We start from the raw sequence: 11,082 nt of genomic DNA, 5'->3' as shown, positions 1-11,082 counted from the left end.
GAAATTTCCATCCTCACTGCAGCTCTCTGGGGCAGTCAAACTTTTTTTTTTTTCCTAGACAGGAGAGTTGCTAGCCTCCTTGCACTGCTGTCTGTGCTCAAAGCAGCCTTGGTGTGGCCTGGTCCCTAGGTGGTCTCCGAGGTGACTTGTACCCAATTCTGCAAGCTACCTCCTCCTTTGACCTCTAATCTCTGAGGTCAGAGACTGGCAGGTCCTGACTTGTTCACATCATGACGCGCAGGAGACGTGGGCAGCCCGCCATGGTGAATGGACCGGGCTGGTTGGGGCTGGTGGGGCCTTGCTGGCAGCTGCTTCTCCGGATGCCTGCTTGGCGGCTGGGGGCTGCAGGGCCATTTTAGGCACACTAGAGGACAGGGCTCTCTACAGGGCACCTGGCGGGCTGGCCACATGGGGGACAGGTGGCTACACCCCGTCTCCCGGCACCGGCCACAGCATCGTGCTTTCTGGGCTTGCTCATCTGAGAGTCCTGCCAGGGCTAATCTTCCTGACCTTCTCATTGTTTAGACAGAAGAAATACTTCCAGATAGTATTCTAGGAAGAGAGTTGTCCTAGGAAGCAATTGTTGCTGTTTATCAGCAACAATGAGCCTCCAGGCAGAGCCTCATGCGTTCCCTCTATGGGAGAGAGACCCCCGCAGCCTCCCCAGTGCTGCTCGAGGAACACGACTGTTGTTCTGATAGCTACACGTTCCTTGTCACACTTCTTACCCAACCATCCACCCAGAATGATTCGAAGGTCAACACTATACGGAAAAAGATGCATAAAGCCATCCTAGCTCTGCCCCTTCTGTATGGCCCCCTGCTACACCTGATCACCAATTTTTACTAGATCTGACTTATCCTTCCAGAAAGAAAGAAAAAAAATACATATATACATACACATAGACATTTATCTTTCTCTCCATGTATTTTCTTGTACTCCCCCTTCTTATCAAAAGGCAGCATATAACAATTTGTTTTTGGCACCTGGGTGGCTCAGTCCGTTAGGCCTCTGCCTTCGGCTCAGGTCATGATCCCGGGGGTCCTCGGATCGAGCCCCACATCGGGCTCTTTGCTCAGCGGGGAGTTTGCTTCTCCTCCTCCCTCTGCCTGCTGCTCCCCCTGCTTGCGCTCGCTCTCTCTCTGTCAAATAAATAAATACAATCTTTAAAAAAAAAGAAAGAAAGAAATTGTTTTTTTTTATTTAGCAATACATTCTGGAGAAACTCATGTAATAAATACAAACAAAATTACGAACCCCGTACAGTTCAAAATGAACATTCGTCTAAAGGGAAGGCTGATGCTGTTTGGCTGAAACCAATCACCACTCGAGGGGACGGGGGACCCACCAATGGGAACAGCGCTCCTTCGGCGTCTGAGATCCCGACGGGTGCGCCGCGTGCAGGATGACTCAGTGCTCCCACCATTTTTTTTTCTCTATTTGAATTACTGCAGTACTTCTGTTTACACAGTGGGCTGTTACATCATTTGGCCTTCACTTGGCTTCAACGCATCATTTACGCATTAAATCCGCCTCTGTTCTTTTCTTGTTAGCCAGCAGCAATTAAAAAGGACTGCTTGATGCCAACACAATCATAAACACAAATGCAAACTCGGGCAGTGAAATCCTGTGTCAACAGGAGATTGTAAGGTGGTCAGGCCGACAGTAATGATGATGAAAATAACCGTAATGGCCAACCCTTGCCGAGTACTTGCAATGTGTTCGTGAAGCTGAATGCTTCACACTCGGGGTCAGACGTAATCCTCTCCAAAGGAAGCATACCCATTTCAGAGATGAGAACGTTTGGTACTACAGGGATGAGACAACTTGCTCAGGGTCACATACATGTACAGCAGACGGTGAACCCACATCACTGATCCCAGTGACCATTCTAAGGGCTGGTGGCTGGGGCAGGGACCTTACTGAGCTCTCTGACATCAGATCCTGGCCATAACTGGTCACCTTTGCCAGGACCTGCTGGGCTGGGCTAGGCAGGATATACAGGGGCTGGGGCAGAGGGCAAAGGGGTACATGGGGGTCACAGTCCCTGGTGGGACCTGGACTCCCAAGGGACCCTCTCCCCGAAGTCCTGGGTGAAAAAGTGTGCTGAGCCTGCGACCCTGCCTCCTGTCTCTCGGTATCAAAGCAAATAAACACAAGCCAAAAATATCATTTAGAAGAAAACGATCTACGCCCGTGACTGTAACAATGACATGTTGTCAGGTCCTGGCGGACGACTGAGAGTTCTAAATGTTCCTGCAGAGTCCCTGGCCAGCTCTGCCGGGCAGGGGCTGGGCAGTACTTAAGATAAAAGTGCAGACTCTTGGCCATCACCTCCCAGTGGCCTTCTATTTACCCTGACTCCTGCTCTGCCTCACTTCACCTCCTACCCCCTCTCCTGCCACACTGCGTGTTTGTTCTTTCCCTGTCCTGGGCCTGAGCTTGCTCCCTGCAGCTCCGGGTCCAGGAGAGAGGGTGGTCAGGTAGGCCTGGAGCCAGAAGCCTCCGCCCAAGCCTAGGGACCAGATCACAGGGCATGTCTGAGCTGCACAGGCTTCCTGGCAATGGGCAGAGATAGTCTGATGCTGAAGAGGGTGACTCAGGGCAGTCCCCTCCCCAGTGGCTACCCTGGGGTGGGTGGGGCTTTGGTCCTGAGGGATCAGGACAGTGTGGGACAAGCAGGCTGCTGGGGCTGACTCCCTGGAAGGTTCACATGACAATGCTTGGGGCTTCTCCACATCTAGATATTTCCGCTGTCTCCCAAAAACTCTTCCCTGGCTAGGGGCCTGGGGGGCACTCCCAGGCCCAAGGCGGCCAGGGAGGGTACCATTCCATGCCCACCTTTGCACCCTTCCTCAGATCCAGGCCTGAGAACACGGACACCCTCCCCCAGCCCCAACTAGGCCCAAGGAAGCCCAGCCTTATTTGGTCTCCATTTTTCTACATCAATACAATTGCTTATAAAAACTAAGTTACCCCGTCTCTTTGGCTCCACGTGACGTGCCAGGCACTGCTGAAGTTCCAGAAATGCTGGTCCCGTTGTCAGTTCCCAGTGTGGTCTTCACTTGGTTCGCCATGATTGGATCTGGGTATTCTTTTCATCTGGGCTGGAGCTTCTACTAGAATCCAATCCATTCCTACTTATAAAAATTTGGCTTCCTGCATTACCAAAGCCATATGTCTGCAACAACCATCTACTCTACCCCAGGGCCTTCCTGACCCCATCTCATCTCCCATAGTTCTCCACCTGGCTCATCTGACTCCAGCACACTAGCCTCTCTGCTATTTCTCGGTCCCTCCCATAGCACGCCTACCTCAGGGCCTTTGCACTGGCCATTCTACCTGGATTTCTCTGGCAAAACACCCATGTGACCTGGTCTGGCCATCTCGCTTAGGACTTGGCTTGAACGTCGCCTTTACTACCTATAGTACGTTAAAATGCAAATATAACACTCCCATCCCCCTTTCCTTGCTTCATTTTTGCTTCATAGTACTTCTCACATGGGATAGACTCTGTGTTCTCTTTACGTAATTGTTTGTTGCCTTTTCCCCCCACTGGACTGTCAGCTCTACGAGGGTGGGGTTTTTGCCTGTTTTGTTCACTGCTTGTCCCCAGTATGGCTGCAACAGTACTGGCATGTAGTAGGCATATTAATTTGTTGAAGGAATGGTTTCATTGTAGGAAACTTAAATCTACATAAAGACACAAGGAAGAAATAAAAGATGCCTAGAATTTCCAATCCTTCCAAAGGAGCTCCTCGTCTTTGGAGACATTTAAGTGGAAACTGGGCATCCATTTGGTGAGGAGTTGTAAAGGGATGTGGGCACTGGGTGGAGTGGAGGTGGGACTCCTACTCTCAGGAATATTTTGGGGGATACTGCAAAGTGCTCTCCACCACTCGAAGGCATTCTCTCTGCAATTTAGAGCCACTGAGCAGCACAGGACTTTCCCTTTGGTCCTTCCTCAGCACTGGGTGGGGAGCCCTGTGACCCAGAAGCCTTGGGGAACAGGGTGGAGTGGAATCACCTATCACAGCCAAACAAGACTGTCCCAGGAGGAAATGCAACAGAGACCTGTGAAACCGTGACAAAGGTACAGCAAAGCCGACCTTTATCGGGCCATCCCCACATTGCCAGACACGTCCCAAACACCAGCCACAATGTCTGGAGTTCCATCATTAGAGAGACCTAAGTCTCTGCTTTTAAAATGCACTCCTGGGGGGCGCCTGGCTGGCTCAGTGGGTTATGCATCTGCCTTCGGCTCAGGTCATAATCCCAGGGTCCTGGGATCGAGCTCTCTGCTCAGTGGGGAGTCTGCTTCTCCCTCTCCCTCTGTCTGCCTCTATCAAATAAATAAAATCTTAAAAAAAAAAAGCACTCCCTGGAGAGTCAGGCATTCTTCCATGTCGTCCACGTAAACGAGGTCTGAGTTTGCACCCTGAACGGGTCCTAAGGCAGTGTGAGATTTGGCCATGTGGGTGTTTAGCAGCAGGGGCACTGCCAGGAAAGAGAGCAGCCTGCAAGCCTGTGCTCCAGGACAGGAGCCCCCAGAATCAAAGAGCTCAAAGAGCAGCGTGACCTCACAGGTCAACCCTGGTGCAGGTACTGGAGCAAGTTATCTGGGACAGGAAGTGGCTATGAGAGGCAGGAACGAATGCAAAATCCCCTCTCAACATCTGCGTCATTTCTCCAAGGAGCCTGTCTTCACAGAAATGGGGTTACTGGGGCACATCACCTGTGGGGAGCACTTGGGGAACTCCTTGAAGGCTCACTTGGGACAAGACACTCGGGAGACCACAGGTATGGCAAACGCACAGCACACGTATTACCAGTTCTTTATCCTTGCCCACGGCAGACATTACTAATCCATCACCACGCAGCTGTGGAATCCTTCTCTGCCATGTTCCAGATAGTCACTGCTAATCTATCGGCACTCACACTCGAGGTGAAACATGATGGCTATCGCTGGTGGAAGGGCCATCTGGAAGGGGGCTGATGGGGGGCAAAAGAAATGTCTTTACCATGCCTGCCCTTCAAAGTTTTTTTTTTTTTAATTTATTTATTTGACAGAGATCACAAGTAGGCAGAGAGGCGGGCAGAGAGAGAGAGGAAGGGAAGCAGGCTCCCCGCCGAGCAGAAAGCCCGACGCGGGGCTCGATCCCAGGCCCCTGGGATCATGACCTGAGCCGAAGGCAGAGGCTTTAACCCACTGAGCCACCCAGGCGCCCCCATGCCTGCCCTTCAAGAATCATGGGGTTAGGATTCCTCAGATGAGGCTCAGGGAGGGAGGGAGACCTGGCCAAGGTTATGCTGGACTTTAGTGGGGAGAGGTGGGTCTGGAGCTCCAGTCTCCCCGCTCCTCACCTAGAAGCTGTCACCTGTTCAGGAGACAGAGCACATGCATATGTCCCCAGTGTCCATGTGCCCAGTGGAAAAAGCCATTCTAGCTCTACATGTCAACAAGGGCAGAGAATGTGAAATCCCAGGGTGCTTGGGTTGACATCATAAAATTTGGACTTTCTGGGCTCCGTGAGTCAGCGGGGCAGCAGTGGGTAGATGTTGGGGAGGCCCTGTGCCCGGAACATGGCTGCTGTCCAGATAGGTCCATTGGAGCTTAGTCCCTGGTCTGTATCCAGGGCAAACTCCCCAGTACCCTCAGGCAGAAGGAGGGGGGCCCAGTCCAGGGGACAAGCCTGCTTTAGGATGATCCCCGTCCTGGGCAGGCCATCTCTGCTCCCTTGGCCTCAGATGCCTGATCCAACCATGAGGAAGCTGACCCGTGACTTCACTTTGCTGAGGCTCAGTTTCCTCATCCATTAAATGGGGATAATGATACCTCCCTCCTGAGATGTCACAAGAAAGGGATGAACTAATGCTGTAAAGTGCTTGGCTCAGTGCCCTGCACACAGCAGGTGCAGAGGGAGGGCCGTGCAATCGCCTGACGACTTTTCTGGCTGCCAGAGTCCAGCCTGTGCCCCACACCTGCCTGTGGGAAACAGGCCATCTCACGTCGGCTCTGCGCTCACCAGAGCTCACACACGTTGGCCAAGCTTGGAGGGTGAGAAAACGGATTTCTCCTGCATTTGGGAAAGGGCAAGAGGGAAGACAGTGCCCTCTGTCTGCAGAGCAGCCCAGGAGTCCCCAAACAGCTGCCCCAGTTGCCCACGTTCTGTGGCGGGAGCTGTAGACAGGGGGCCCCTTTCATTCCCAGAGGGAACTCCCCATGGGGCCGATTGGCTGGAGACTGGGCAGGCAGATCAGTGACTCTCCTGCTTGGAAGCCGGTTCCGGCAGAGAGAGGGTGTCACTGCCTACCTCTGGCTTCCCAAGAGCCCACCCTCAGTGACCTCAGCTCCCCTGTTCCCACCCACATCACACAGGTGATGCTGGGGGACTGGGTCCTTGGTGCCAATGGGTGGGAGAAGGAAGAGCGGGCTTTGCCTTGTCTCTAATGTTTGAAAACACAAATGTGGCCCATATTATAATTTTACAAGAAAAAAAGGGCCTGGTTATAAAACAGCACGTGTCCATGGAGTTTACATGTGCACACTGAGCCACAACTAGAAGGAAAGACAAGGGGAGGCTGAGAACAGTTGTCCAAGGTAGGGACTGGAGGATTTTTAGTTTCTTCCTTGGGCCTTTCAAGCTTTGTGACTATGAACACGATTTGCTTTTATCGTCAGAACAAACAGGAACAACAAACCCCATTCCTGTTAAATGATGGCCACGAAGCCTATGGTTTAGGGCTCCGTGGCGAGCGGAGGGCAGACTTCCTCGACACGCGCCCCACCCCGCCCCCAAGTAGCTGGTGACCCTCAGGCAGGAGTGGGGCTCCCCCCGGAATGGTGAGATCTGGTCCGGCCCTCAGGCTGCTGGGGGGATACCTCCTCCCTCCTGCTCAGGAATCAGATCCAGCCCTCTCCAGGTCCCCCAGTCCTGAAGGTGGCAAAGGTCCTGCCAGCCGCTGGGGGTGGGAGTGGGGGGCGGAGCTCTGGGTTTGGCCACACCCCCCAGGGGCCCGACTCCCTGCCTGCCGGGAACCGGGCCAGGCGGAAGGACCCGATGGCAGGCACCAGTGACGTGTCCTCCACTTCCTTTAACCTGCCCCACTGCGTGTGCTGCTGAGTCAGGGTCCCTTTGGGGACTGACCAAAGGATGTGACATGACACAGCAGGATGTGGCGATGCTCTGGGCCGTCCCCGGGAGCTGGGAAAGAAGGCCTAAGGAAAATGAGAGCGAGAGCAGAGACATGAGGCGCCTGGGTGGCTCTGTCGTTGGGCGACTGCTTTCGGCTCAGGTCATGATCATGGGGTTCCTGGATGGAGCCCCACGTCGGGCTCCCTGTTTAGCGAGGAGCCTGCTTCTCTCTCAGCCTCTCCCCTCCCCGCCCACTGCTCTCTCCCTCTCTAATACTTAAAATCTTAACAAAAAAAAAAAAAAAAAAAAAGAGCAGAGACATTGTGTGTCCCCACCCATAGGACCACCTCCCGGTTCTAGAGCTGGTTCTCTGCAGTGTCTTCTCTTGGACCTTGGCCACAGGCCTGTGTGCTTCCCATGCCCCCTAGCAGCCCTCCGCGAGGTGCGGGTGGTGGTAAACGCCAGCCCACGTCTCCGGCGCTCCCTGTTTCATCGCTTCTACTCTAGAGACCTCAAGAGTTTGGGAGGTTTTCAAAGGGAGACAGATGCTCTTGGCATTGTGGGGGATAATTCTTCATGTACGATTGTTCCCTGTGTCGCAGTGGCCCCCTTCCACTAGATGCCCAATCACAGGGCCGTCCTGACATGTCCCCCCAACCCTACATTTCCAAACTAATCTAATCCAAACTAATTTCCAAACACCCCCTAGACGCTTAACCGACGGAGCCACCCAAGTGTCCCATGAAGAGATTTTCTGAGAAGGGACAAAGATCCTCTGTCCAAGCTCCCAAACCAACACCAGCAAGCACACACATCGGGGCTTTTCCAGGGCCACGGTTTTCTGCAAGAACTACTGAGTGTTGGGTCCTTGGTTACCCGAAGACTAACGCATTCCTAACGTCTACATGTGGGGAAGCAGCGACACAGAGACTGAGTCACTCACCTGAGGTCTCTCGCCTGGTAAGGAGCAGAGGCAAGATTCACACCCAGACGGCCTGGGTCCAGAGGCCCCGCAGGTAACCACTGAGCTAGGTGGACTCTGAGTGCCCTGGGACTTTGGCCTGAATGCACTTTCCTTCCCTTGAGGGGAAGTTTCATTCCCTCCATGAGATTCTCAAAGGGTTCACAATTGAATAAGAGCCCTCCTCCCTTTATGTTTTCATCCCACTCATTTTACAGGTAATAAAAGGTAACCGCCAAGAAGGAAAGTGTCTTGCCACATTGGTGACCAAGCTCAGATGATCAGTGGGCCTCGCCCACTATTCTGTCCCCTCCCCCTGCTCCTTCCTTACAAAGGATTGGACTGGGGCAGTAGCCTCCCCGTGGGCCTCCCTGCCACTTGGCCCACAGCCTGACAGGCTCCTACTCAACGCCTGGTGTTACTCTGCCCCGACTCATTCCAGCTCGAAATACTAGTATTTTCTTATGTCTACTGTCTAAAGATGGTCACAGAAGTCTTTTCAGTCCAATGTGGTGTAAAACCTTGCTGTGTTCCCACAGAAGGTGGAGGCTGTTTCCCCTCTCCTTGAACCTCAACAGGTCTTTGTGGCGGCCTTCCTGAAGCCGCTGTGGGTGGCAAGGGCTGCTAAGGCTTCCGCCTCCCTCTCCCCTCCAGTCTCTCCTGACCTTTGAACCCACTGCCATGGTGCGAGGACGTCCCTGTCTGGGCCCTGCGGAAGCTCCGGCCAATGCCGAGCCAAGATCTCTGCTGATCGCATCGATCAGCTCACGATGGTGAACGGCCCTCTGGATTCCAGCCTCTGCCCTAAATCTTCCAGCTGAGTCCCCAGGTATGGTAGGGCAGGCACGGCTGTCCCCTCCGGTGGGCCCTGTCCAAATTCTTGAGGCCAGTTTCAGTTGTTACTTCCTTGAATGGGAGACCCCTACCAACTTGGGCTCGGGAGCCATGGGGGCTGCCGGACGCTCTGGAGTAGGGGAGCACAGTAACCACCACCAAGCTGGCTAAGAGCGGAGAGGGGGCTTCCCGATCTCCTCCCCTAGCTATGTCTGAAGCTGGGGTCCACATCTGGTAGGGGCAGTTTTTTTTTGTTTTGAAGGAGAGAGAGAGGCAGAGGCAGAGGCAGAGGGAGAGGGAGAAGCAGGCTCCCTGCCCAGCAGGGAGCCTCATGTGGGACTCGATCCCAGAACCCTGAGATCATGACCCGAGCCAAAGGCAGACATTTAACTGACTGAGCCACCCAGGCACCCCTTTTGTTTGTTTCTTTTACCTTTTGCCAGTCTGATGGGGGAGACAGAATATCTTACTGTTGTTTTAATTTGCATTTCTCTGAAACCAGCAAGGGAGAGGCTCTTTTCTTATATGGTCCTTGGCCTTAAGGATTTCTTTTCCTGTGAGGTGTTCGCTCACAACTTATGCTGAATTTTCTGTTGGGTTGGTTCATCTGTCTTTTTGATTTGCAAAAGTCCTTTACATATTCTGGAAGCTAATCTGCTACTGGTTGTATGTATGGCAAATACCGCCTCCCAGACTGTGGACATATCTTATCGTCTGGGTTATGGTATATTTTGTTGAAGATTTGAATGTAAATGTTGTCAGGATCATTTAATATTTTCCTTTACAGCTGTACCTGGGATAGTCTTCCTCATCAAGAGGCACCATGGGACTTTCCAAGTTGCTGGCTGTATCCCATTTCTTGGCTTTAGAGCTGGGTACAAACCTGGGTTTGCTTTGGGAAATTTTACCGACCTTGGATGTATGACATGCACTTTCCTTTATTCATGTTGTAATTTACAAAAAGTTTACTTAAAAAGAGAAATCATGGGGTGCCTGGGTGGCTCAGATGGTTAAGTGTCTGCCTTCAACTCCAGTTGTGATCCCAGGGTCTTGGGATTGAGCCCCAGATCGGGCTTCCTGGTCATCGGGGAGCCTGCTTCTCCCTCTCCCTCTCTAGCTCCCTCAACTGTGCTTTCTCATGCTATCAAGTAAATAAATAAAACCTTAAAAAGAAAAGAAAAATCATTGCTTACCCTGAGGTGATAAAAACATTCTCCTAGATTTTCTTCCAAATGTATTACACTTTCGTTATTCACAGGTAAACCTTGAATCTACCCGCAGTTGTGCGTGTGGTGTTAGGTGGGGATCTAATTTTACTTTCTCCATATGGATCATCACTTGTCCCGACGCCATTTATAAAAATCTCTTCCCCACGTGGGTGATGCCTCTCGGTCACGTAGCGAGTTCTCCTTTATGCACAGTTGTACTTCTGTGCCCTTCCTCGGTTCCCTTCATCTCTTCGTAGCCTGAAGCCAAAGCTGGTGGGCTTGTTTCTTTAAAAAGCTTTGCTCTGCGGTAGGATCCAGGGGAGGATGCGAAGGCAGGAGATGGTGTGGTCGGAAAGATGCCGTGACCACGTCCCCCTGAGGAGTGGAGCGTGGCTGCTGTGGGAGCCAAGCCAGTGGCTGTGGGGGGGGGCGGGGCTGGGAAGTGGGCTGAGGTCAGCCATGCAGTGGAGATAAGGAGGACAGGATTTGCTGTGGATCAGAAAAATTAGGATGGAAGGGGACTCCTTGGTTTTCGGGCAGAGGCTGGCGGTGCCATTTGCTGAGCTGGGAAGGCCTGTGAAGCTGACAGGTAGGCCCTCAAGAGGGAGAGCCCTGGTAAGTGACTGAGTGAAGGCGGGAGGGGTGGGGATAAGGGTGGTCCTGTCCCACTGACCTTTGCATCCTCCAGGAGGCTGAAGGACTGCCCTCCTGGGTAACTGCGGTAGACCCCCAAAGCAGGGCTGTCACTGCTGTGGGAGGAGAGGGACATCTTCCTTGCCCGGGTGCTGGTTCCTCCCCTACAAATCCTGGCTCAGGGCCAGGCCTTCCAGGCTTCTGGTCCCAGGACACTGGTTCTTGGAAGTCTTCCAGTCCCACGGGAGGCCTGGGGAAGGACAGAAGCAGGTCCTGTGGGGTTGGCTTTGTCACCTGCCTCCCTGCTCGG

General features: G+C 53.0%; 1 long non-coding RNA gene across 1 annotated transcript; it reads right to left on the bottom strand.

The window, feature by feature from the left end:
- Window positions 1-59: 59 nt before the first annotated feature.
- Window positions 60-11,022, bottom strand: LOC308346224. The gene is made up of 3 exons (XR_013967155.1): window positions 10,125-11,022; window positions 2,977-3,137; window positions 60-1,142 (listed from the first exon to the last, which is right to left on the bottom strand). It is a non-coding gene; the product is annotated as an uncharacterized lncRNA (long non-coding RNA).
- Between the last annotated feature and the right edge of the window lie 60 nt (window positions 11,023-11,082).

This window comes from Martes martes (assembly GCF_963455335.1).
Source record: "Martes martes genome assembly, chromosome: 7".
Taxonomy (NCBI): Eukaryota; Metazoa; Chordata; class Mammalia; order Carnivora; family Mustelidae; genus Martes; species Martes martes.
The sequence above is the reverse complement of the archived record's forward strand: the minus strand, read 5'-3'. Positions and strand labels throughout refer to the sequence as shown.